This window comes from Wyeomyia smithii, chromosome 1 (assembly GCF_029784165.1).
Source record: "Wyeomyia smithii strain HCP4-BCI-WySm-NY-G18 chromosome 1, ASM2978416v1, whole genome shotgun sequence".
Lineage (NCBI taxonomy): Eukaryota > Metazoa > Arthropoda > Insecta > Diptera > Culicidae > Wyeomyia > Wyeomyia smithii.
Window position 1 is genome coordinate 192,374,876 of NC_073694.1, and position 27,197 is coordinate 192,402,072.

At 39.4% G+C, this 27,197-nt stretch overlaps 1 protein-coding gene across 26 annotated transcripts in view; it reads right to left on the minus strand.

Annotated features, from left to right (window-relative positions):
* Positions 1 to 27,197, minus strand: part of LOC129718170 (C-terminal-binding protein) — a 74,786-nt gene that overhangs the window by 40,962 nt on the left and 6,627 nt on the right. For 11 of the 26 annotated variants that reach the window (XR_008726822.1, XR_008726821.1, XR_008726820.1 and 8 more), the window contains exon 1: positions 1,260 to 1,973. The exons of 11 other annotated variants lie outside the window; for them this stretch is intronic. The gene's annotated coding sequence lies outside the window, so the exon portion shown is untranslated. Of the gene's footprint in view, positions 1 to 1,259; positions 1,974 to 27,197 lie in introns of those variants that run through there. 4 more of the 26 variants (XM_055668646.1, XM_055668653.1, XM_055668645.1 and 1 more) reach the window with 1 other exon arrangement.

A 27,197-nucleotide genomic window follows, 5' to 3' on the forward strand; every position in this document is an offset into this window, starting at 1 on the left:
TTCCAAATTTGCGTTTCTGTGTTGAGTATCAACGTTATATTGTGATGACAAAACTTTCTACCAATAATGAAGTTATTAAATTCTATTATATGTCATTTGAATGAAAAGGAAGAACCGAGAGAGACTTTTGCACTGGCCACTATGTTCAGTAAACCTCCCCAGATAACCAGTAAAACTCTATAAATTGTATAATTTTGATAAATAATTTATAAATTGTATAATTTTGACGAATATACCCGTATATTTTTTTTAATTCAATTTTCTTCAATCATGAATAAGTCCTTTAATATCCATTATTTTTGAAGTGTGCAAAATATTACATTGAACCCTCTCTAAATAGTTTTTAATCTCGAATTAAAGTTTCTCATCAAATTAATGTTTAAAAGTTTGGTCACTTGCAAGTTTCAAAATTCATCGTAACAATTGCAAATGCGAGATTCATATGCCGTAACTTCTGTTCATCTTTCGGCCGGGTTTGGAGGGATGCATTAGAGTTGATGTTTCATGGAAACCTTGGATGGTTCACTACTTTTTTTGATAGAGAACCAAATATATTTCGCTCATTCGAATGTCCATGCATTTAAAGCTGCTGTTATCTCGTCTTCGGCGCGGTCTACAACAATACCAATATCCAGGGAGCTGACATGAAATGGTATGACCTCAATGTTCCAGAAACCAATACACCCACATGTCTACATACGCACGCACAGGTTGATTATGATGTACACCGCAAGTATACACTTATCCATGCACATCCCCACGGACCACGCGCGTTGCATCCTCGCGTAGGGTGAAATCCGCAGCAGTGTCTGCAATCATTACACAGTCTCGTTTTCATTCCCACATAATAGGATTTTCAGAGGTTGAGATAACAAACAACAGAAATCTGAAACCACAATGGCGCACGGGTGACGGTAGAGACACAAGGGCAGTGGCGAAAGCGAAGTAATCGTCAATACGCGACAGCCCTCGTCCTCCCCCATCATCGACCGCACCCCGCGCACTCTTCGACTACAGCACCACTCGCTGGCTAACTGGTACGAAATCCGCATAAACAAGCGTCAAGAGATTGGACGCCACACATCGCGTACAGAGCCCAGTTTGAGAATGGTATACGAGACTAGGACGCACTTTAACCATCCGACAAAAGCATTTTACGGAGGAAAAAAAAAACAACCAAAACGAACAAGACGAAGATAATCGAAGGTTGTTTTTGCACATGCATCACTAGTAGTCTAAAGTAATAGCATAACACATACTCGCTCTTTCGCCTTTTTGTCGCTGGTCTTGCAGTTGTGTCGTTTCTGCTACCAGAGGGTATTGCCGTGCTTCATATTCCTGCTACCTTCTCTTCTGCCCCTGTTACCTCTGTTGCCACCACTGTTGTTATTGCGACCTTTTATTTGCCTGTAATTCTTGTGCTTCTCGCCCTTGGCGGACACACTCACTTTGCACATATAGGCGCACACACACAAACAACACTTCACTTCTTCGTCGCTGATGCTCTCCTGAGCTGTGTGTATCACTGTTTGCCTTTCTTCACTTCTTCTTCCCTTTTGTATGAAACTAACTATGGTGGGCAAAAGGAGATTGTGCGCGCGTTTTCCAGAATTCCGTTCTCCACCCCTCTTCAAGAGTACTGCGATCCACCGACGCGACTTGTTTCCACGGTCCGGTTTACCTTCGTTCACGATACGACAAGGGAGGAAGAAGGGAGTTTGCTGCAGAACCAGAAAACCAGAGGAAACAGCAAACACGATGCGGATTTCACGACGTGGTTTTCAACTTGAATGAGACTCGATAAATCGCGGTAAGGTGCAGTACAGACAGATAGGTCCACACATACACGCACACACCGGTTACTCACTCAAATCACAGGTTTGCTCTGGCTTGGGTGATGAGGTTTCGCGTGGTAAACGACAATGCTTCCGTCAATATGTGTCTCACCCAGCCGGGAAACAAAGGCAAACTGAATTTCTACACCAGCCAAATGCTGCACGGCCCTGCTCTGCTTTTATAAACATGGCATGGTACGATTCTCTTTTTCTCTCCTTCTCTTTGGCTTGTTTTTGTGAAACTGGCTTGAAACATGATTCACTGTCTCTGATTATCTAGCCACGCTCGATCGAATGGAGAGGGAGCGCCAGACGTTCACGTTTCGACTGTACAAGAGAAGCTGTCTCGTTGATTGCATGGTATATACGTAGTCACAGAGTCGATTAAAGAATAAAGACTACGATGGTGATGGTCAAATTAAATGAGAATGAGCGAGAGCATTTAGGGAACGAGTGTGCGTCAGTTAAAAGTTATGGCGATGGTGGCCGCCGCAGGAAAATATCCCAATGTAATGAGAAGCCTGTTTTACCGGAACAACGTCGGTCTGATTGGACGAGGAGAAATCGGAAGGGCAGGGAAGAGGTCAATGAAAGAAACACGCGTAATGCGTTGAAGTTTCCCAGTGATGATGCTGATCGGTGTGAACGCTACCAAAATTGCACTGTACAAAAAAAAGGTGAAATATTCAGCAAAATATCGAGCAAAATTTTTTGCGGTCTAAATTACTGAGTTCTCGACACCGATTTTTAAATATTCCTATTTCAATGATTGTTGCTAGGAATCAAGTGTCTCTCAAAATCTTGATCATGCTTTTTGCAATAGCCATAAAGGCTATTGTTAGTGACGATGAAAAACACTAAAAGAGAAAGTTCAGAATTGATTGAATTTAGACTGGTGCATTTTCTATATTATTACCAATTCTGTATTATAGCAATTGCATTACAAACAGACGTAGATCTGCTTTGAAATACTCTAATTCATTTTAGAAAGTCAACCCAAATTGATTCCATGAATTTTGACTAATTTGATGTCCCGAAAGCAAAGCTTGTTCGAAAAGTTTACGTTAATTCTGATTAAGCAATAAGATTTGCACAAACTTTCCATTCAAATGTAATGATTTAGTTAGTGTGTTAATTTGAAACTGATGTCTTGAAAGAGAACGTTACATAAATCGAAACGTACTAAGGTTTGTTCCACTTGGTATTTGGCCGTTTCCTTTTATTTGCCGCAGCACCTCTAGTTGTCGTACCGAGAAACTAATGACAGCGTTTTAATCTGAAAGGTTTGTTTACTTAGAGATGGGAATTTCGCCAGGATAGGAGACGAGAAAGAATTGTGCACACCTACGTTGAAACCCCAACATAGTTAGGAGGAATGATCGCCAAGGCTCTCAAACTACCGAAATTCTCTGTGAACACCGTGCTCAAACGTTACCGGGACACGTTGACAATGGATCGCGCTAAGCAAACCAAACGTAGAAGTGGCATGGGGTCTTCCTCCGTGACTTGGCGAAAAGGTTCAATGCAGCACATAGTACAGCTCGTCGAATCTGTATGCTTGAAGGATTACGGTCGTAGCATGCCAACAAACAACCCGACAGGACGTTGAAACAGAACCTGGTTGCCAAAACCCGAGCAAGTCATGACGGAGTACAACGGCTATATTCTGAAGGACGATGAAACATGCGCCAAAATGGACTTTAGACAAATCCTGGGTCGGAAATTTTACCGTGCTAACCGTAAGGGGAATGGTCCAGGTAGGTTCAAATTTGTTTTCGCGGATAATTCGCCCGCAAGTTGACGATTTGGAAAGCCATCTGTAGCTGTGGAAAGAAGACAGAAGTTTTCATCACTGGAGCAACCATGAATGAACAAGTTTACTAGAAGTGTCTTCAGGAGATAGTTTTGGCGTTCATCCAGTCACAGGAAGGCCTCGTGAAGTTCTAGTCCGATTTAGCTAGCTGACACTACGCGCGGTATGTATTGGAATTGTGCAAGCAGAATCGAAAGATGGGCAAAATCAAGCTTAGATTGAAGAAGTGAGGCAAATCAATCAAAACATTATCTGATATGGCGAAGTGGTGGAAAAAATAGCCGATACGGTTGATGTGCAGATATTGATGGGTGGTATTTGACGAGAAGTTCGAGAATTCATCAGACCAGCAGACGAATATTTTTTCTTGTGTTTTGTCCTTGAAGTTCAATAAAAACCCTGCAAGTACATATTTTCACCACTTCTCGGTATCGAGAATCGAGACGAAGCTCTGTTAAGTTTTCACACTAAACATAAACTATTGTTGATTCTTCATACGAGTAAATCATTTCCCTAACACAGACATCAAATAGCCAGACGAGATAATTCCATAGGCTAGCAATACTAACCAAATCGTATCACATATGAACAAAACTTTCACATCAAGCGATGGTATATAACGTCCTCATTCTGAGGAAATTTTGTCAGTTCGCATCTGTACTGAAGAGTTATTTTAGGGTGCATTTAAGTTAAGCACATATCTTTATACTTTTACCATTATGCTTATTTTTTATCAACGAAAGCTATGGCGTCGTAGGTGCTGTATCAAATGGTGACGTAAGACTAAATAATTTAATTAAGAGACTTCGTAGATACAAGATTAGAAAGTCCGTATAGTCGTAGGTTTTCTACAACATCCGATTGAATTTCATTCTCACTTCTCGGTATTGTGCCTCTCGTATTTTTGAACGAGCACCAAAATTGTTTTCCACGACAACGAAAAGCTCAATAAATCTTGAATGTCAATCCATCAAGATGAACCAAGTGATCCCATATCGGTCTGATTAAGTTCATTACTTAGGACTGAGTTATTATATAAATCTAACGCTAGGAAGGTATCGAAGCCTCCACATAGACAAATTAAAATAAATCTTCTAATAGTTTCGAAATCTATCTGTTTAGACAGAAAAAATATCAAAAGAGAAAAAAACACGATTTTTTCAACACGTTTATAAACGTTTTCTGGCACACGGAAATTTTTCAGGCATGATACATTTTATTTTCTAAAACTTTAAAACCGACGTGAAATTTTCTTATACAATGCATCAAAGAGTACAAAAAATCTCTCGCGGTGAAATAACTCCATTTTCTGCAAAAATGATGTCAAATTTCGATTCAGCGTTTCAAAACTCTCTGAAAATCATGTTTTCCTTAATTACAGTCTTTTTTTGTTTAGCCAGGTTTTGTATGAATCCGCCTTACTATGCGACGACTTGTTACGAACTTCTCGAAGTACTACAAGGTATACAGCCCTAGGGTTGTAGGAAATGGTGATGTGGGACTAAATATTGTATAACTGTAATTACAGCCACAATAAATTCGTTTGTTTAGTAATTTACGTATTTTAATTCTCACCCTCCCTTCATTTTTTTTTTCAGAATTATATTTGATTACACCCGAAAGAACTTCATTTACACTTGGTGATGTTGTGCCTGTAGTGTTTTTTTGTGCAAACAACATTTAACAATTACAACGCAGTCAAAGTAAGAGATTCATTTTTTTGTTTCACAAGTCTGTTACTTTTGCCAGCAATTACATTCACTGTATTACGAAGACAGCTAATATAAGTATATTCTTTTATTCGTAAAATTGAAAATAGAAAAAATATCTGACAATGTTGAAATGTAAAAAAAAAAAAGATTCTGAATAGATCTTAGTAAATGAACAAAACATTCATAAGCACTCGCCGATAACTTATAACCGTTGCAAAAATGTTCAATTCTTGTTGAGTAATTTATGGTTTCTATGGTAATCACATTCATGAGATAATCTTTCAGTCATCATCAGTAACAACATTGCAGTTTTGATTGCACGTGAATATAAGTCGATGTGGTTATGCTGTTATTATCGTTTGATATCTGACGCAACATTTGCAGGTTCATTTCCAATTTTACAGAATGCATTCCAGTATAAAAAACAAAGACGTAGTCCCACGTCAAAAGCTTTACCCTTGAGACATCAAAATACTCTAGGCAGCATGCATTAATTGACCTATTGGAGATTCTGTCAATTTTTTGTCACTGATGTATCACTGCAGGAAGTTTGTGCTAACACGTGATTTTTGACCTTGAAACTTTTCATCAATTTTCACTGCTAAACATTAAAGTAAATACGATAACTGAAGTATCACAAAATTTTTCATTATGTTATCAATCCAACGACATATTGATTATTGTCATCCAGCGTGTGGTTATATAAGTATTACTGTTTGAAATATTTCATTCCGACGTTACACCTTGGTTTTAGTTTCTGCAGAATGTACTCCAATATAGTGCGGTAAGATATAGTCAAGCGTTAAAATCGTGTATTATTGCCTTTTTACAAGAAAAGCTGCAGCGTGACATTCAGTAACATTGTAAGCAATAATCATCACTTTTCGACGCTACCTGAAAATAGACAATAAAATTTCAAATTAGTTGTTATATCCTTGATGAACTAGAAAAAAATATAAATTATTATCAGTTACGAAAACGAACTAAGTTTCAAGAACACGAAACGAATGAAGGATTTTCTGACGTGTTTTTTAATCCCTAACACGTAAAATAGTATGAAATTAGGTTTAACATGATTAAAAATATATTTGTTATAGACGGACGGCTCGAAATCAAATGATGTCTAAATTCTGTAGCTTTTAAGTTATGCAAATCTGGACCAACTTTTCTAGGGCATATATGAATAGTATTAAATCATCTATAATAGTTAATATAGAACTTGGCAAGAATAATCCTGAGTATTTTTCCGCAATTAAACAGTACCACTTTACCAGTCCTTAATTACGTTCACAACGGTACTAGGTAGGTATACTCAATTGCCAAAAAGTTGTAATTATATATAGTCTTAACGCGCTCCAGTCTCCCCAAAGCGAACAAAAGCCCGGCTCAAGTGTCAGAGCAATTTCTTTCGAATGATGCCCATTTTGGTGCGGCATTGCCCAGCCAGTCACCATCCGTCTGTATAGCAAAGACCGCGGGCTTAAGGCCACGATGGATCGCGTAATGACGACGGATGCGACGTAGCGAAGGTCTAAGTTTATGCGAGCGTAAAAGGTGCATAGACTTCGGCATACGACCACATGCTCGGTTGAAGAACGCCATCACATAAGTCGAAAAAAGTCATAGTCGAAAGAAAGAAAACGAAACAACAGAGGAAGCGAAAAGCTTTATAATGTGAATAAATTATCGTTTCACATTATTAACCTTGTAGCGTTCGGACAAACGAACGTGACATGAAGGAAAAAAAAGAAGAATATTCCGATGGAAACAAAACAGCAACATTCGACAATGACGGCGGACGAGGACGCGGGGTGGTTGAAAAAAGCTTTTTTTTTGGTTCGTGCAAACTCAACGCGTCGCCGTTGGATCGGTTTGTGGTGGTTTTGCGCTTCGTCAGTGAACGGCGGATGAATGAAACACGGACGCCCGAAGTGGTACAGTTGGGAAAAAGTGATATCATCTTACTCCGTGGGCTTGACCGATGACTGTCTGCCTGCCTGGTTCGCTTTGATTTCAATGCTTCAGAATATAAATCAGTCGTTTAAAGCTGGAACACTCCGCACGAAAGGAAAAAAAACTTGCTCGCACAGGAAAGGCTACAATTGGGCGTAAAAGTCTCGCGAGTTTTGAATCCATTATAATTTGGCTCGGATTGATACCGGTTGGCATGACACAGCGAAAGGTGACTTTTCCAGCAACATGAGCGTATCCTAACCTTGAATAAAAATACTACAAGGTATACAGACACCGTGACATAAGATTAAATAATGTATTTAGAGAATTGTTCAGAATGTTTATCTTCAAGAAATCAGTTTTAACTAAATTCTAACAGAAGATCTACACATCGAGTTAGGAAAGAGATTGTTATAAACTTTTTCTAAAGTTTTACTTCTGAGACTTCAAATTGGTCTAGGGTGCATGGAAGTAAATATTAGTTGACTGGTACGAGGAGGTTCTGCCAAATTTTCCATTGACTCTAACATAGAGGACATCACGGTAGTTGGCAAACAATATTTCTAATACAGTTTTAAGTGCCCAAAAAACCAAGTTTTTGAGGAAAACGTTCCCGTATGTAGAACAGAACAAAATATTATTAACAATTATCGTTTACGGACTCAGAATCATCCAAAACGAATAAAATTAACTGGGTTAAATGGTGTTGCACCCTATCAAGAAAAAAAGGGTAAATTGCCCTGCGTTAGATTCTTTTCGGCTTTTTTTTAAGGCTCCAAATTTTAGGGATCATATTTTTTTTTTCAAGACGATGAATTTAAAATATATTCCATATCCTTGAAAGAAGACATATAATTTGTACAATTCCGTGTTAAACAAGGTTGTTAATCAATATCCCCCTTGAAGTTTGATAAATACAAAAAAGAAAATCTCAGTCAACCTCAAAACATACTACACCACACCGACAGCTGCTCGAGATTATTACAAAGTAATGTCATGCCCTTTACTACGCAAACACCCTGCGAAGGATAAGCAACCTGTGAGTCTATTAGATAAAAACGGGTCTGACATGAACATTAACTTTGCATACCAAACCGCAACGGCGTATATAGAAGCATACAATATATCATATCAGGTGGATTTAATTTGCTTGGTCGGTGATTGCATGCAACGTACGAGATAATAGAAAGCTAAAAACACAAGTACATACATTTTATTATACAGTTTAACTGGTTTAACAATTTATCAATCATGTTCAGACATAGTCTGACACACATCATTATGCTCAACCAAATCGGTCGCTGCCTGGGAGTCAGTAAACTATTTTAAGTTTGTAAATTGAATCCTCGAAATTTGTCGTAGTACTCTCGCAATGTTATCTCTCTCCAAAAATACAATCTCCATCAACTCAGATTACCTGTAACTCAGTTTGTAGTGCATGATGCCGGAGGATGTTTTGAAAGCAAAGTAATACTTCGAAATTTATTAACATTAATGTTCGCAAGCCTGCAAAATGTCTGTTTTTTTTTCTTCATTTACAGTGAAAAAATTAGGAAATAGGTTCGTTCATACAATTTAATATCCCATAATAACATTGCGGACGATACAGCGTACATTATGACTTTAATACAACGAAAACAAGTTACCAAATCAGCACGAAACAAAAAAGAATACTGCAAAAGCAAACCATTTCCGGGGAGTTTGGAGGCTCGATTAGAATCCTGCCTGACGTCAGCTATTTCTTTTCGGCTCAATTTGCCATCGGGATGAGGTAGAAAAGACAATCTCGTTGCTAGCATCATATAAGGATGGGAATATAGCAGTATTGTACATTCGTGCATTTTGTATGGCAGCATAAATGTACAGCTGATGAAAGCACCATTTCCAGTTGATGGGTTCTAGATTTCCGATACGCAAGAAGGGGCGGGAGGGAGACATAATGCTATAAATTGGGTATACGTAGCATTTTATATGATTTTCTTTAGCTCGGTTCGCTTGTAATAGCAGTTTTTGGGGAAATCCACATGCGAACTGGTCACGAGAGCAAAAAATAATGGAGGACGAATGTACCTCAGAAAACTGAATTCCATTCGGCCAACTTTTACATAATAAAAAAATTATTCACTATTAAAATCTTCCAAATCAGTTGAGTTATCCCTGATAGTTTTACGTTGTACATGACTCTCGAAATAATTAGATATTGAGTAAAAGGCAACAGAAATTTACAGAGAATGTCTGCGCCATCAACTCCAATCCAATGATTTGCTTGTAATTGTGCGTGTCAAGAAAATCGCTTTAGCGGTTTCCCGGTTCTGCAAATGTGGCTTATGGTGCTAAACGAAGGCAGCCGGATTTCTATCCACTGCCCGTGTCCAACCAGAAACCTCGTGTCATTTAGCGTTTCAAACGTTCATAAAACTTCTTCCAAATAAAGAAAACCTCACACAAAGAGATACTTTTTTTTTCGAACTCCCTCGTAAACTGTTCGCCGGCGCTGTTCTTCACCAGCATTGCCAATACGCGCGCAATCGCCTTTTGTCCATCTCTCTTCTTTCAAGAAAATTCGTCCAACAGAGCCAGGCAGCGAACACAAAATAATACCCATCTGCAACACGCTTCCTTACTTCAACTGTAGGGATTTTTCTGTAAAAACTTGAATGCCCGCGAATCCGGGCTTCGATTTCATAAAGTGTAGTGCTGTGCGGTGCGTTCCCCGCCCACACACTGTTGTCTGGCCCGTTGTTTCCCCCCGTTGGGCACGCTGTGGCCGACGAATTCGCCCGATTAAAGCTGACCCGACCCAGAGCGAGCGCGGATGAGATTCGTTGCAGACCGAAATCTGAACGAAACTCGACACCGCTTTACAAGGGCAACAATATCGAAATTGCCACAGTTGTTCCAGCGACTCGCACTCGCTCTTGGCTGCCTTAAAAAAGCGAAAACAACCCAAGCCCAATCGACGTATGTCCCAGTTTGCAGGGCTGAGCTACGGTATGATCCAACAGTCTAGCAGTGTAGAAGGCACGAGAGAAGTATGCGCACTAAGAAGAGAGAAACAGCGCGAAGTGTATACAGGTTGAATCATTCACACAAATAATTTGAAAATATGCGTTCGCTCCGGTACCTACGATGAATTAAAACAAAGGCAACGACACTACAGGTACAGTGTATCTCCCTGCTTTTGGCAACACTTCCGTTTTTAATCGAAACTCTCTATTTTTTGGAAAAATCAGTTTTGGTATTTTTAATTTTTGTGGCATGCAAATATTGCATTACAGCCATAATAAGTGCAATAATATAACAACAGGGTGGTGAAAAAGTTTTTAAAATCAAATTCCCTGATTTTCCGACATATAATAATAATTTCCCTGATACCAAAAAGTGCAATAAATGAGCGCAATTCGAAAATCCCAGTGAAAAAAGTATTCGATCTGATATGAAACCAAACGGTAGCGCTCCCGAATAAGCCTTTAATGCTAAAAAAATCAGTTTTTACGCGTTCGAAATATTTACAGAAATTTTACCGCCTGCTAGACTTTCTGATAAAAACAGCGTACGAAATATTTATCAAAATAAAAAAAGTTTAATTTCTCAAATCGACTGACTTAAAGATGAGTAATTTAAAGTTTTAACGTACACTCTATTTACAACCTTGTATCTCAGAAGTCGGTAGGAATAATTGTGATCCAATGATTCTAGTGCTAGATTCTAGTAATCGGAAAGTTTATGATGATTACCAGTATTATTATTATTATTTATTGGTTATTTCATCCGGCTTAAGTCCTAATGAATAAAAATATATATGTGGCTGGGAAAAGCCGCCTTGAGAAGCCATGAAGGCAACTATCAAGCTGGCATAAAAACCCAGCGTCTTTTACGAGTATTACATGGCTAATATACAATAACGAAAATAATATAAATTAACAAACATTTCATCGAGCACAATAAATTACTGAGCATGAGCATGAGCATGATTGACCGCCCGCGGTTGCTACTCCGTTATTGCCAGATCAGCTGTAATTACACAGAGAACCAATGGGTGATGTTTGGGACTAACATTCATCCTCAATGTGTAAAAACTGGTGATCTTATCTTTATGTTAGGCAATACCAGCGCCGGCCGCATCCGAATGCAGGTCAAAGAAGGAGTGTGTATGGGAATATGTTGACGTGATACTCGCTTTATTGGAAGCCGAGAACACCTCTGCACTTCCACGAGAAATCACTGGGATGTTGGAGAAAAGGGTAGGGTTTGCAGCAGATTTCGTTTTGGTAAACGATGCGCTGAATTCGGGTACCGGGTTCAGAGCAAATATCGCGCCTACAAGTTCATATTAACCTCCGCGAAAATTATTACGCGATTCGAACTCGTTCTGTTTGATATACCACCGAAAAAAGGGCACGCGAGAATACCGGAACTGCGATTAAATTAATACAGACTAAAATATTCGAACATTCCCTCAACAAATCATCATGCAACTACCGAAGAGAGTCTCCCATTGGTGTATCTCACCCGACTACACAATGTTACGAGAGCTACGAAAGCTCTATCCTTGTTAACGTCTCGACACTTCTATTGTTTCCTCCAAGAGGTTATACCGAAAACTACATCGCGTTGATAATCTATCTGTAGAAAACACGAACTCATGGAAGGTATCGACGTGACATTCGGACATCTGTTTATGAAGTCCTTATACAACTACCGAAACGTATCTCCCATTGATTTATCTCAGCTGACTACACGATTTTACGAAAACTACTGGAGTTGAGTCCACGTTAACGTCTCGCCACTTCTATCGTTTCTTCGTGAAGGACCCTCTTTATACCGAAAATTATAACGGTAGATATTCGGTCACCCGGAGATATGGCTTTCTGCTTAACAGGTCGACTTACGACATTCGTCTGTTCTTAAAAAGCGATTCACTACACTCTGTAAACCCTTAGATGTGCTTAACTAACCCGAGCCGAAGACGCGTTTACACCGGAGCGTTATGCACGGCAGCACTATTCCCTTCTACCGACGCAGACGCGCAGGGACACGGTGTTTCGCACCGGTTCTCTCTTATAATAAATAAACTAAGATACCTACTGGCAAAGTTTCATGCCTCCAAAGCCTAAAAACTAGGAAAAATGCAAATATGCATATCAAACCAAACAAAGTGCTAAGTTTATTAACAAAATGCCAAAACAATCGCAATCAAAATTTAGTTGTCGTGGACTATCGTCAGCCCGACCAAAACGGTTACAGTATAATTAAATAAAAATTGTTTATGTGTATTACAATTGTCCAAAAGCTAGAAAAGTCATAAAATAAAAGCATAGAACTAAGTGAAATGTCTGTAACCGACCAGTTAGGGCATGGTAGACGATGGGATCAAATACTTGTCGAGCGCGATATTGAATTTTCAAACTATTTTTAAACTATATTGTAAAACTGCCTATTTTGTTTTGTAAGAGTGTCATGCATTCACAGCTCATTTTTCAAAAGCCAAACTAATTATAAAACGAGCCCAACAAGAGTCATCAGATTGAATTTAAGTTCGTAGTCTTTTTATTATAGCTGGCAACCCCGGGTCACTGGTCTACACCAAATAAAAACAAAAAAAAAGATTTTTGTTGCTATGTTTCTAGCCCCCGCGTGGCAAACGTCCATCGCGGATGAAACTTTGAACAGATTTTCAGTACTAAGGAAAAAATATACTTAGCTTATTAACAGAAATATGCATTAAGGAAATTCCATGATCTCAATAATCCGGCAAAAGATTTATCCTGCTTTACCTGTGTCCAGTGAGCACTGTTCTCTTCTGATAGTTATTTTCCCGTTTCTTTTTACGCCGGTCAAAGTCCAACGAAGTCGTTTTTTTTTTTCTCCACAAAACGCACATTCGAGAATAATCAAGGCCAATTAACGTATTTAACACCAACTTTTCATGTTTTTTTCACTGTTTTCACACGCAATAATTAAGAAAACTTAGCGATTAGCAACGCGTTGCACGTACTCCCACGATATATTTTGCGTATCACTGACCAGAGAAACAAAAATGACCGCACCAAACTTTGTTTCTCTATTTCAAGATCTTGATTAACCACAACTCCGGGCAGGAATAAACTAAATAATCCACCAATGAAAATGGCATTTATACCACTTTTTTCTAAAAAAATTTTAATATCCAAACTGACAGAAAAAAAACCCGTCCGTTCGCGTTCATGGTTTACTCCGATCCCCATCGAGCACAATAAATTACTGAACCTAAAAATTAAAATTATCGTAGTACCGGTTGTATACCAGAGTCATTCGGCGAACAGGTTCATTCAAGCCGTAGTTTGTGCGGTGCACATTAGTTTGCAGTAAATGCTGGCTACGTCGTGGGCGAAGTGGGCAATACAGCTGCAGCGAAGTTAGAATAGCAGGACAATCATACCGATTCGTCAAGATTTTGTGTGTCTTCTTGGCAATAATTTCTTGGCGGCGCTGTTCGAGCGGTGAGATTCCAACCAATGAGCAGAGACTTTCATAAGGTGGCAGATTATCAGGGTCTCTCCAAGACAATGTACGACAGATCCTTCTGATGAAAAGTTTCTGAACGCGCTCGATTCGTTGAATCCAAACATCAAAGTGCGGGTCCCACACCACGCACGCCGTTTCCAAAATTGAGCGCACCAAAGAACAGTAGAGAGTTAGCGAGGTGCCGTGATCGATGAACTTCTTTCCAATTCTGAAGATAAGACCTAGTTGTCGGTTAGCTTTGGTGATGATCATCGTAAAATGCTGCCTGAATGATAAATGAGAGTCCAACAAAACACCCAAATCAGTGACAAAATCACTACGTTGCAAAGATATGCCAGCAATGCGATAGTCGAACAACAGCGGCTGCTTTTTGCGCTGGAAACTGATTATGGTACACTTTGGAACGCTTATCAGCATGTAGTTGCGGAGGCACCAGTCATTGAACAAGTCAATCAGCGATTGAAGCCTGCGACAATCCTCAACAGTCTCGATAAGTTGGAAAATTTGTGTCGTCCGCGTACAGCAATCGAGTGCCAGGTGGAAGAACTTTTGTAACGTCATTGATGAATAATGGAAAAAGTAGCGGTCCAAGTATGCTACCCTGCGGAACACCGGAGTTGTTGCTGAACCAGATTGCTAGATCCGTATAGACAGCATCAATTTGAAGGCTTCGGTCCATACCGCGGAGGCAAAAAGAGGTGAACTCTAACAAATTAGTAGATACAGATCTACCTGGGAAAAACCCGTGCTGCGCAGTAGAAATGTAGCTTTTTACACTGAACATAAGATGATGGTGAATTATAGCTTCAAAAACTTTGGAGCAAGCGCACAAACACGAGATCCCACGATAATTCTCCACATTTAGTTTGTCACCTTTCTTAAACAGCGAGAACATCAATGATTCTTTCCAGCTGCGAGGGAATTGATGTCTCAACAAGGAGAGATTAAAAATGGCGGTTAGCGGTAATTCTAAACTTCCAGCACATTTCTTCAGAGTACAGCAGGAATACCATCAGGTCCAGGGGAGAAGGACTGTTTTAGGTTTCTAATGGCGTTGGCAACTTCTTCGTTAGTAATCGTGAGGATTCCGGTATTGAATACGTCGGCCGGAACAGGAGCCAAAGCTGTGGCAATCTCATCGGGTGAAGAACACCGCGTATTAAACACGCTAGCGAAGTGCTTGGCAAACAAGTCACATTTACTGTCATTCGTTGAAGCTTCATTGTTCAGCAAAAACATACTGGAAGGTAACCCTTCCTCCTTACGCTTCGAATTAACGAACTTCCAGAAGCTTTTCGGATTTAAACGTAAGTTGTGTTCCGTCTTTCGCACGTACATTGTTACAAAGTTCTATTCAGTGCTTTGTATGAACGGCTGGCAGAAGTAAATCGGATCCGATTGATAGGGTTTCTATTCTTTTTATAGGCGCGCAAAGCAGACTTTCGAACTCGATTAAGTTTTGTGAGCTGCCTGTTTCCCCAAACAGGTTTGCAGCGAGGACGAACTTTTGGAACATGCCGATGTATAAGTTCCTGAACTGTTTCAGTGAATCCATTCACGGCCTCATCCAAGTTAGCACACCGGTTGATGAAGGTCCGATCGATATCATTTAAAGCTTGCATCAAAGTTTGCACGCCGAAAATCAAAACTGGACGAATCGAACTCGTCTACGAACTGAGCCTTAACGGACCTATTTAAAGTAACCATCAAAGGTGGATGATGAACGTCGATGTTGCAGAGGGGATCGGGTGCGGTAGTGACCGAGCATGCTGGCAAAGCATGTGAGTTTGCGAAAATTAGGTCGAGGAACCTGACATTCAGGTTGCAAACAGAATTAATCTGATACATACTGTGAAAAGCCATACCGTCTAATAAACGGGTGCTACCAGCATTCACAGATGAGCGCGAAGCGTCAACAAAAAGATAACTAGCCTCCGACTGCATCGACCAGGATAGGCCAGCACGATTATAATCGCCAAAGATAAGCAGATCGTCGTTAATACTAGTTGAATTGATAACCTTTTCAACTGATAAAATATGCCGATCAACAATTTCAACTTCATTCCGCATGTTCGGGGGAATGTAAATAGCGCCGATTACAATGTTAAATGCACCATTTTTGACCGTAACCCACAACTGTTCAAGCGACTCATCCATGGCTTCAATTAATAATGCCGATGCCAACGATCGTCGCACAGCGATAATTACTCCACCACCCCTTGCTTTGGTGCTATTCAACAAGCTACAATCAGTCCGATACACGGTATAATCAATGCCAAACAATTGAGTAGAAGAAATTTGCGCATCCAACCAGGACTCGGTGAGAATGATGCAGTCGTAAAACGAATTGGAAACTTCTAAAGCAAACTCGGTTACTTTACTGCGTAGGCCATGCACGTTTTGATAGTAGCAGAGTAGAGATGGCAGGTCAGTATTGCACGGGGAATCGCATTGTTGCCGGCCGACTCGCGTGGCACTGTTGCTTGAAAATAAAACAATACTAGCTGTCTGCTGTTCGCTAACGTCGCCCAGTGCAAGAGCTCGTCGTGGAGGGGACGCAGAAGCAGGCATTAAGTGGCGAGTGATTTCGCACTGTCCAGTGAGGTTGGTCACAGGGCATAGTCCAGAATTGACATCAATGATTGGTTGATTCGTTGGTAGATGACAAAAACGTGCGGGAATGTCAAGTGGTGGAATGTTGCTATTAGTAAAATACTTGCCAATACGAGCAAGCTGGAAGACCCCTTCTCCATCCTCAAACACAGGACCAGGACGGCTGATGAACGTAGGCTGCAGTAGCGCGACTGTGATGAGTGGGTCAGGGGCTTCCAAGTTGCTTGATTCGGTGCGTCCCGGGCTGGCTCCAAAGAATACATGGTGGTCGTCAGTGAATTTTGATGAGTCAATTGTAGTCGAATCTGCATGCAGTAATACGGTAGATAGCTCGTGGACAGCAGTCGAAACGTTAGTCGAGAAAAAAGTCGCGGGATCTAGTTTTTTGGACGATCGACGAATTCCCTGAATAATAAACCAGACGGCCAAGAAGCGGGGTCCAGAGCAATCGATTTTACATCGGGATCCAAACCAATTTTGTATGATATGTAGGAATAATTCGTCGTATCGATACCTTTTCGAACGAGCCAAACAACAGCAACAGGTTCAATTGAATTCAGGCAGCGTGAAACAATTTTCTGCACATCGTTATCCGTTACTTTGGGATTTAAACCGGATAGGTAGAGCCAAAAGCACTTTTTTGCTACCACAGAAGCAACCGATGACACCGAGGGATCACTTAAATCAACAGTATTAGTGCCTCGATCAGAAGTGATTTCTAACGGCATGCGGTCCGCACGGCGCCGTTTAGGATTTCTTGCGGGCCATAGCGGTGTGGATAAATTCGCAGCGGCGGACAAGTGAGCGGGAGTTCCAACGAACCCATTACAATGCGGCGGTTTTTGCGACATACTTTCAACCTTATTGTTCAATCCGTCTACCATTTCGCACAATTTTTGCACTTGAGACGGCAAATCAACCAGCTGTAGCGATTGAGCGTTTTGGTTGTTTAGTGCGTCAGCCACATAAGTATTTATCGAACGGCCGTTCAGTTTATCGCGGCACTGAGGACAAATAAACAATATTTTACCTAGTGCAAAGAGTTCTTTGCAAATCCTGCTGTTAAAGCCACAGCATTTCTGGTTTATGTGATAGCAAGCTTCACAAAAACCGCAACGTACCGGCTCGAGGTCGTTGATTTCGAGTTTGCATTCGCCGCACAGTTTTTTCTCCATTACGGTATCAGAAACAAACAAACAACACGGTTTGATGAAATATGAGTGCACAAGAATGAAGCGCCTGTGGGTAGTCTTAACAGACGGTAATCAAATTGCGCGGAAATATGTAGGTCCAACAATAACAAAGTCAGCATCCAATGCACAGTCCACTTCAATAACGAAAGCGAATATCACGAAATATCACAATGCTAGAACTTGCACTTCACTATTTCCTTGTTCACTGCTAGCTTAAAACAATATTGTATAATAATCAAACAGCGTTCGAACTAAAATAAACTACTAATAAGTTGAAATTAAACAGAGCCAAAAACTGAACAATCAATAAACAAACCGAGAATTATGCATCCGTTGCAAAGTTATTTTAAATCTTTGCAACACAACAAAAAACACATTTGTTTATAAGAAATACCAATTATTTTAATTTAATTTTAATAAGTATTTTGTTTTCAGTGCAAACGGGAACGGACCGGACGACAGCCCAGTAAATCCGTCAGGGACGAGACGGAGAGGTGCACAGCGGGCAAGGTGGATAGATCAGGTGGAAGACGACCTGCGAACCATACGCAGATTGCAGAGTCGGATCAGTATTTCGTGATTTCGTAAATCCTTTCAGGGTTTTAGGGCAAAATATTAGTAAAGGCAGAAAACCTTGGAAAAAAATTGTGCGAAAGTTCTTTCCTCTAAAAATGGCCATCTTAGAAAGTATGGATACCTTTTAAAATTTTATGTCGATATTTTTGACGAGTTTGCGTACAACGTTTGTGGAGTGAAAATTTACCGCAATGTATTTGAAATAGAGTCAGTATATTCTGACTCTAAATAGTCAGTATTCTTCTTAAAAGAGTCAGTATTCTTCTTAAAAGAATGTATGTACATTTTCAACTCGCAGAAATAATCGAATCCTTAAAAGCACTTAGACAACAAAAAAGTCTAAGGTTGTCCAAAAAAGGTGAAAAGTTGAACTTAATTCCATAATGCTTTTCATCTTCATCCTAACTTGATGGTGTTACCCGCATAAACTCAAATTTTAAAAAGTTATGAAAAGTTTACTATATTGGAATTTAAAAAAAAACTAACTTTTTTGTATTACCAGATAACGGAATGGTTATTTGGCAAAGTTGCAAAATATTTGGGAATATGAAACTTTGATGAACAAACAAAATTTTTATCTTCGCTGGATACACAGTTTTAAAGTATGTTATATGGAAGCTTAAAGTTATCGAAAAAAACTGAAATATGCTCTAACTTTGTTATGAAAAGTCCTGGTGATGTGTGGCCTGCAACAAAAACGTATGTTTTGTATAATCCAGTGCTTCCTTAACCCTTTCCCGCTCATGGTGACTGTAGAGCATCAAGAATTATAATCATCATATCTTGACATTAAAATAGTTTGTTGTGCTTACGAATGTTTCATAAACTTTTATATGCTGCCTCAGATCATCACTGGGCATTTTCTTCAAAATACTACAGTTGACAGTAATTTTAGTTAGTCTACAAAGTGTTCAATTTGAATTTTCTCGTAAACGCATAAATTTTAATGATAAACCTTGTGAGCGGGAGAGGGTTAAAACAACGTTTTCTTATAAAATGCAACTAACAAAAGTTTAGTAAAAATAACTAAATTTCAAGTAACTTTCATGTAAAATACTCTTTAACTCTGTTCCCCTATAAAGATAGGAATTTTGTAGATTAAGCAAAGTTTTATGTTTTTTTATGCTCTGTCCTGTAAAACTGTAATAAGTACATTGACTGCAACAATATTGTTCTACTATACACGGGTTTATTCATATTAAGACATTGGAGCCTTACGTAGTGGGCGAATTGTTATGAGGTCGTTACCCTATATATGGCAGTACGTACACACGCCGCTTCATTTTTTGCAAGACTCTCTTGGACTTTTTCTCGTTTTGTCGTTCTTTTTCCGTTTCTTACGATGATCACATTTTGCAGCCACCTCAGTTGTGAAGCAGTGCGCTTTAATTCAATGCGCTCTCAAAGGTACAGTTAATCCTCGTTGGGATACTTTTGCGGTTAAGTGCACCAGATGAATTTGTTGGTCACATGTACACCGGTGTGCACACACAAAAAGAAGGCACCTTCGAAAGGGATTTGGACCGTGGTGCTGCTCACTGATGCGAGAAAGTGACCTGGATATGAGATATGCGAAAAAAAGGAAATTATAACTAAGTCTTTCAAGCCAGCCAACAGCGCCATGTGGTTGGTAAGCTATGTGAAGCGTGGCTTATTTGTCGTTTTTTTTTCTTATGCCAGGTGAACCTACGTAGGTGTGGATAAGTCGTTTTTCTGCTATATCATTTTATTTAGACGTTTCACACTTTTCGCATACCCAAAATTGGAATTTAAAACAGAACAAGAACATTTCCTAAAGCGCAACACTACAGTAAGCAGTACGCAGTCCAACTGCAACAAATTTCAGTTCCATAACGCGTCCAGGTCGGACACGAGTGGTGAAATTTCATGTGAGAACTTCCCGCTGCCTTACTCATCGACCAATGCATGCTCTAGGTGTAAACACTGTGGTGCATATATTTGCTCAGCGCTGCCGCCATGGAACAAGTCTGGTGGAATGAGGGAATGCAATTAAAAATTTGCATACGATGTATTCGGTCTGCAGTGAGCTAGCGAGCAAGCATTTGTCCCGTCCGCTTCTTCGCCACTACGACGGTACACGTCTCGTCCTTCCATGTTTATTATAACCTGAAAGTCTGCTGCTCGAATTGCAATAGCAAGACGCACCTCGATAACCTTGAAGTCACGGCGGTCCGAGAGGGACTGCTCAACCGTGAAAGTTGAACAACCTGGTTTGATCCGCAAATGCTGCAACAGCATGACTGTACTGGTGGAGTTTACACAGAAACGCAGAGTTTTCAGTGAACAGTAGGGAACGGCGATTCTGAATCAATAATTGATTGGATATCATTCGAGCGTGTGTGATTTTGCTCAAATCCGTGGCTACCGACTGAGTCGCGATGCGGCTGCGGACAGCAGTAATTTCATCGTGTGGATTATTCGAAAGCGATGCAACGATGAACAGCAACCCGTCACCGAGAATGGCAAACATAAAACAGTGGAAGGAAAATAACGAAAATTGAAATATAAAATTATTGCACTACTGTTGCCACTGTTTGCGCAGCTGCACTCATACCCAAGCAGACATACACTTTGCGGGGCACAATTCGACGAACCGATATCAATTGATGAAAACAGAAAGAAGTGCCCCGCCGTACTGCCACATGTATTGGAAGCAGGCTATTGGTAGTGGTTCCTTACTGTGTACAATTCTGTACGTGTAACTGTGACACTATGATGTTTTTTTTTGGTTTAAAGAATTACTGGACTGGTGAGCAATGTGATCTGTTTTTCAACTGAACGGTGATAACATTTTGCCCCATTCTATTCATACAAAATTTTAGACGCGAGCTTTTACTCTGGATAATATTTCTGTATCTCAAATTCAATAAAAACGTGGAAAAATCGCATTTTGGCAGATATGACTTCAATATAATAGATTTTTACTTTGTTTTCGAGTGTAATGATAATAACAACAGTTCTAACTGAAAAAAAATAAATATTATTTTTGTATTTTAGATAAAATGTAGGGTGTCCGGCCCACCCAAGTACACAAACGCAGGTTTGATGTCAAACTACGGTAGATAAACAAATTATTTAAACTTACATATAGAGAACATTGCTGCGAATATCGTACGCAACTGTATGGGTCAGTAGGAAGACGTCAACTGGCCAATTCTGCACGATTCGAGTGTGCTTTAAAACATGAATACAACTTTTCATAATTTCGTTTTTGGAACGATACACCTAGCATTAGAGTACCACAAAAATGAAGAACAATTCACCTGATGATCAAGATAATGGTTTCTAAAATTTGTTTAGCGGTAGCAAGGATATAAACATTTGAAAATGATACGGTAAAATCAGTCGCATCTTCACATAGGAAGGGAAAGCGAGCTCGTGATTGGTTGAATTCATATGAGTCATGATAATTGCATTTCTGACGTAGAACTACGTCTTTCAGAAAGTTCGGCTACACACTCGGCTACATAGGGATGTAAAATGAAAATCTAAAACCGGAAAAAGTGCAAAATATGACCAATTTCAAATGCTAATGAATCGGTTAGTTTTCGATGGATTTCCTTCGTTTTTGCAGCAATTGATTGGAAAATCTTCTAATTCCTTTTAAATGCAAAAAACTGTAATTTTATTATTAGAACTATTATACTATTGAAAATTGTCAAGCTTTGGCAATACGCAAAACTCGACCCCTGATTGGTCGTTATATGATTGCTTCCTTAGTACGGTCGACAGAATTATAGACCTAGTAATTTAAATGTGCTATCGGACCTAAATAAAACCTGTTTCAGCCGAAACCGCTCATTTCAATTCTAGATAGCGACAACAGCAGTCTTCCCTTAGCAGCAGCGGATACCAATGGCAGCGGATAGCGGCCACAGCTGTGGCATGGCAACGGATAGCGCAGCAGTTGCAGCGGGTCTCAGCATCGATAGTAGCAGGGCCTGCTGATGCAGTGGGGCACTTCCTTTAGTGAAAAGCTGTCTCCGTGCGATAGCGGGCAGTAGTGAATGAATTCAATAAAAAGTTGCGCCATTTTTACAACACACCCACGTTCTGGGAAGATGGCGTTCTAAATACATGAGCCGTCTAGTTTCGTGTGTTGAAACAGCTTTTCTCTGTGTTAGCTATCACAAGGAATACCTTATTCGCACTGTCAGTCATAACGCAAAGCAGTGATCGGCATCCTATCTGATATTGAGTTAAACAGATATTTGTTCTTTTCAGGGTGAAATAAATACCTAATTGAAGAGTTGATATTTTATCTTAAATTTATTTACACCTTCAAATGTTGGAACCAGGGGCGACTCGTCCATAGGTGCAACCTGTGCAATGCACATGGGGACGTCAGGCGAAAAATGAATCTAAAATGCAAATTCATGCTCTTATTTTTTTATTTTGAAGTAGAATACTTCTCTCAGGAAGTTCGGCTACATAGGGATGTAAAATGAAAATCTAAAACCGAAAAAAGTTAAAAATATGTCCAATTTCAAATGCTAATAAACCGGTTAGTATTCGATGCATTTCCTTCGTTCTTGCAGCAGTAGATTGGAAAATCTTCTAAGATTTATCCCAAATGAAGATGATTGTAATTTTATTATTCAAACTATTGTACTATTGAAAATAGTCAAGCCTTCTCAAAACGCAAAATTCGACCTCTGATTGGTTGTTACATGATTGCTTCCCAAGCACGGTCGACAGAATCATATACCTTGCAATTGAAAATATGCTGTTTGGCCTATATAAGAGCCTGTTTCAACCGAAGCCGCTTATAATAGTTCTAGACAGCGACAACAGCAGTCATCCCTTAGCAGTATCAGTGCAGTGGATACCAGCGATAGCGGATAGCGGCGGAGCAATGGATGGCGCTTTAGTTGATGCAGGGACAGCGGATACCAATGGCAGCGTATAGCGGCCACAACTGTGGCAAGACTACGATTAGCGTAGCAGTTGCAGCGGGTATACTTGACCATGAAGCATTCATGCAATAATTGAATGAAAATTGCAATTGCAGCAATCGACCTTTTTCAAGGCTACTAAATGTTTTTCGAAGAGCATAATGAATGGTTATTAATAAACCGCAACTGAGGTTTTATGCTGCTGCAAATACACAGCAGTGTGATGTTTATTACGATTTGTTGATACTGTGCTTAACAAGCGGTATATACGAAACCAATCCGATTTCAAAATGACTGACACGCAAACAGCCGGTTTATCTTCCTTGTAGAAGTATTCTACTTCAACCTTGCGGTCGTGGCTTCGCAGACAACCCTCCTGTGATTTTTTTTTAGTTTTATTTTTAAATAGTAACAAAGGGAATTACTTGCTTTTATTCGCGGATAAAATTGTAATTACTTCCCTAAACTCTGATTTTCAGAATTTCTAGTTGAACAGGTAGGTTCAACAGCCACGAGTCGCCCCTGGTTGGAACAGTTCTAAATATGCCTTCATCTCCATGTCTCAGAACGTACTGAATTATCTTTTTTCTTCAGTAATAAGCACAACACCCGAACAACTTTTATTATCTGAATAAAAGTTAGGTTATCGCATAACCAAACCTTTAAAAATTGTCAAGCCTAATATGATAAGCAACTATATTATTGAAAATAGTCAATCCTTGTTGAAATGTAAATTTCGATTGATCTGATTGGCCGTTATGATTGCTTTTCCAAACACGGTCGACAGAATTATAGACCTAGTAATTCGGAATGTACTATGAATGTAGCAAAGCTGCCTTTGTGCAGTAGCGAGCAACATCAGTAGCAGGTACATTAGCCAGCACTTCCTTTAATGAAAAGTTGCCGTATTTTGACAACAATCAAACGTTTTGGAATGCTGGCTTTCAAAATATAAAAAAAAAGCAAAGCCTTGGTGCTACATTCCGATTCGGAACTCGACCTTCTGTTTATTTATACACAGACTTCGCAGCCAACCGTTCAGTGTACAGGACAATTGCGGGGCTAGCGCTACGATCCTACTGACACTAACAATTTCTCCCGAGCTGAGACTCAAACTCACGACGACTGGCTTGTTAGGCCAGCGTCGTACCTCGAGACCGTCTGGGAGAAGGCTTTCAAAGTATATGGGCCGTCAAATTTTCAGTGTGTTATCAGGAAAATTCCTTAATCTCCTCTGTCGGGGTAGCACACAGATGCGATCAACATTATATCCGATATAGAATTGAACAACAACAGGCCTTAAGAACAACAAACAAATTAAAGATTTAATATTCTTTCGTTTTGCATAAAATGTTATTTTAATCTGCATGCACTTTGACTGTTGAAACTTGTTTGCATTGTAAAGTGTTTGTATCATTCCCGTTGTGATGTACGTGCAAACTAAAATGCGGTAGCACTTCAACTCCTCTTTTGCATTAAATTTTGAACATATTCAATACAAGTAATGCAACAAACAACCTTATGTAGTTCTACGTCAACTTTGCAGTCATAGCTTTGCATACAACGCTTGTGATTTTTTTGCGATTTTGACAAGTTAGAGAATCTTGGGCTGATCTTAACTGTCCTAAAACAGTTTTGCGTTCACAAAAACGTTTGTGTACATCACTACATATACCTGACCAAGTCGGATTTTCGATGTAGATGTCAAAAGTTCAATTCAATAACAATAAATTTTTTTTCAGCTCGTAGTCGGCAGCGAGGATAAAAAATTTGCTTTTAGTTATTAAGATACTTTAGAAAGTAAGCTACCAGATATAATTGGCGCCGTTAAACATTGAATTGTATTTGTGCCGTGTCAAATAAACTATAGATGAAGAAAATAAACAATAAATTTTATTTTAATTGTTTTTGTACCTGGCAATAAACAAATGACCCACCCAAATGAAGAACAAGTTCGCGATAATTTACATGTGGTTTGGAGCGAATTGTGAATCATTTCGGAAACCAATTCTAAAATATTCCATATTAGTCCCAGCAAGTCGATTTCTGGCGAAACTTTTTTTTCGGAATAACATCAGATCTTGACGTTTTATGCATTTTTAAGTCATTTGGCATAAAGTTTTTTCGGTTTTCGCAATTTCATATACTCAGCCCCCCTCCCCCCTGGCAGATTTTTAGAGGGTCAAATATCACTATTTTGAGCGCTTTGGGGCACCCCTGAAATCATGTCCGACTAAGGTGAACATTTACACAGGTCATTTTTTAGGCAAATTAATGGAATGTACATAGTCGGTTTCAAAAATATGACATGACTCTTTTCGCTGCCACCCTGCTCTATTTCAACGTCAAAATAAAAAAATTACAGAACCCTTCTGCCCTCAGGACAACTAATGGTTTCTTCCAAGAGCCTAGACTATTTTGATTTCTCAAAGGTAAACAATAGCAAAGTGTCCAATGTTTGTAGTTGTAGAAAATGTTGATAAAAAAGACGCTAGTGTATAAACGGCTTGTTTGATCGGTTTAGTGTCTTCAGCAAAGTTGTAGAAAATTTTGTCCTCTCGAGAAAAATATGCCCTATAAAAAATGAAAAAAAAAACACGATTTAATCCACCTAGCGGTTGGACTTAGCCTTTCTCATTTTCACGTTATTAATTGTTGAAATAGATTTGCAAAAAACTTCAATTTTCAGAAAAAAATTACATCTTGATAATTTCTGTTGGATTTAAGGTTCATTCTGAATAATAAAATTTGGTAACCAACAGCATAACTTCACTGATTATTTTTAACCAAACATTCACACACATACGAGCATATATTCACACATAAAAACATATACAGTCAGGTTTTTTTTTACGCGGGGGATACGTATCTCGTAAAAAAAACCGCGTTAATTCGAAAATCCGCGTAAAAAAACCGCGCTAATTCAAAAATGCGCGTAAAAAAACCGCGTTAATTCAAAAATCCGCGTAAAAAAACTAATAAAATTGTCCTCTTTGACGGTCATTCCGGACCTTTCGGTGGGCGGAGAGTATTTTTTGGACTCTTTTACTAGATAAACACTTAAACGTTTCTGGTTCCAACCCACGTTAATTCGGAAACTCGTGAAAATTTTTTTGAATGAGCGCGGTATCGCGTGAAAAAACCGCGTTAATTCAAAAATCCGCGTAAAAAAAACGCGTTAATTGGAAAATCCGCGTAAAAAACGCGTTAATTGAAAAATCCGCGTAAAAAACCGCGTTAATTGAAAAATCCGCGTGAAAAACCGCGTTAATTCAAAAATCCGCGTAAAAAAACCTCGTAAAAAACCGCGTAAAAAAACCTTACTGTACAGATACACACAGGCAAATTTTATTTAAAGAAATTTTTTATGTTTGTAATATAATCAAAAATTCACTGTGGGTTTTTCAGGAACCGGAATTAGAGACCGGGAATCAACTGCAGATTCCGCCTTCTGAAATACATCCTTAAAATGCTAAATACAATCCAATAAAAAGCTACTTCCACTCTTTGCATTCCAAGAATAGTGATGTTGTATTTCAAGTAAATGAATTTCATAATGAATTAAGTATAATGTGTGAAAATTGACATATTTTTGAAGTGAGTTGTGTTAAAGAAATAGTTAAATGAAAAAAATGATTCCTAACTTTAAATAATCTAATTCCGGAACGTATCAGCCCCTGTCATGTGCAATGATAGGGAGGGGAACCTGATTACCGATAGAACGGGGGTGGCCAGGCGTTGAAAGGAACACTTTAGTATGCTGTTGAATTGTGAAGAAAACAGTGTAGTCGAAAGGAGCAGGATGGTGATTGAGGATGATGGCAAAGCTGTGAACCCACCATCCATGGACGAGGTTAAGAAAGCAGTGAAAGAACTGAAGAACTGCAAGGCAGCTGGTAAGGATGGCATTCCAGCCGAACTTATTAAAGTCGGGAGCGAACAGCTGTATCGTGCTTCACACCGGATCATGCTGAGAGTGTCGTCCGATGAAGAATTGCCCTCGGACTGGTTGAAGGGTCTTATATGTCCAATCTACAAAAAAGGCCACCGCCTGGACTGTAGTAATTATCGGGGCATAA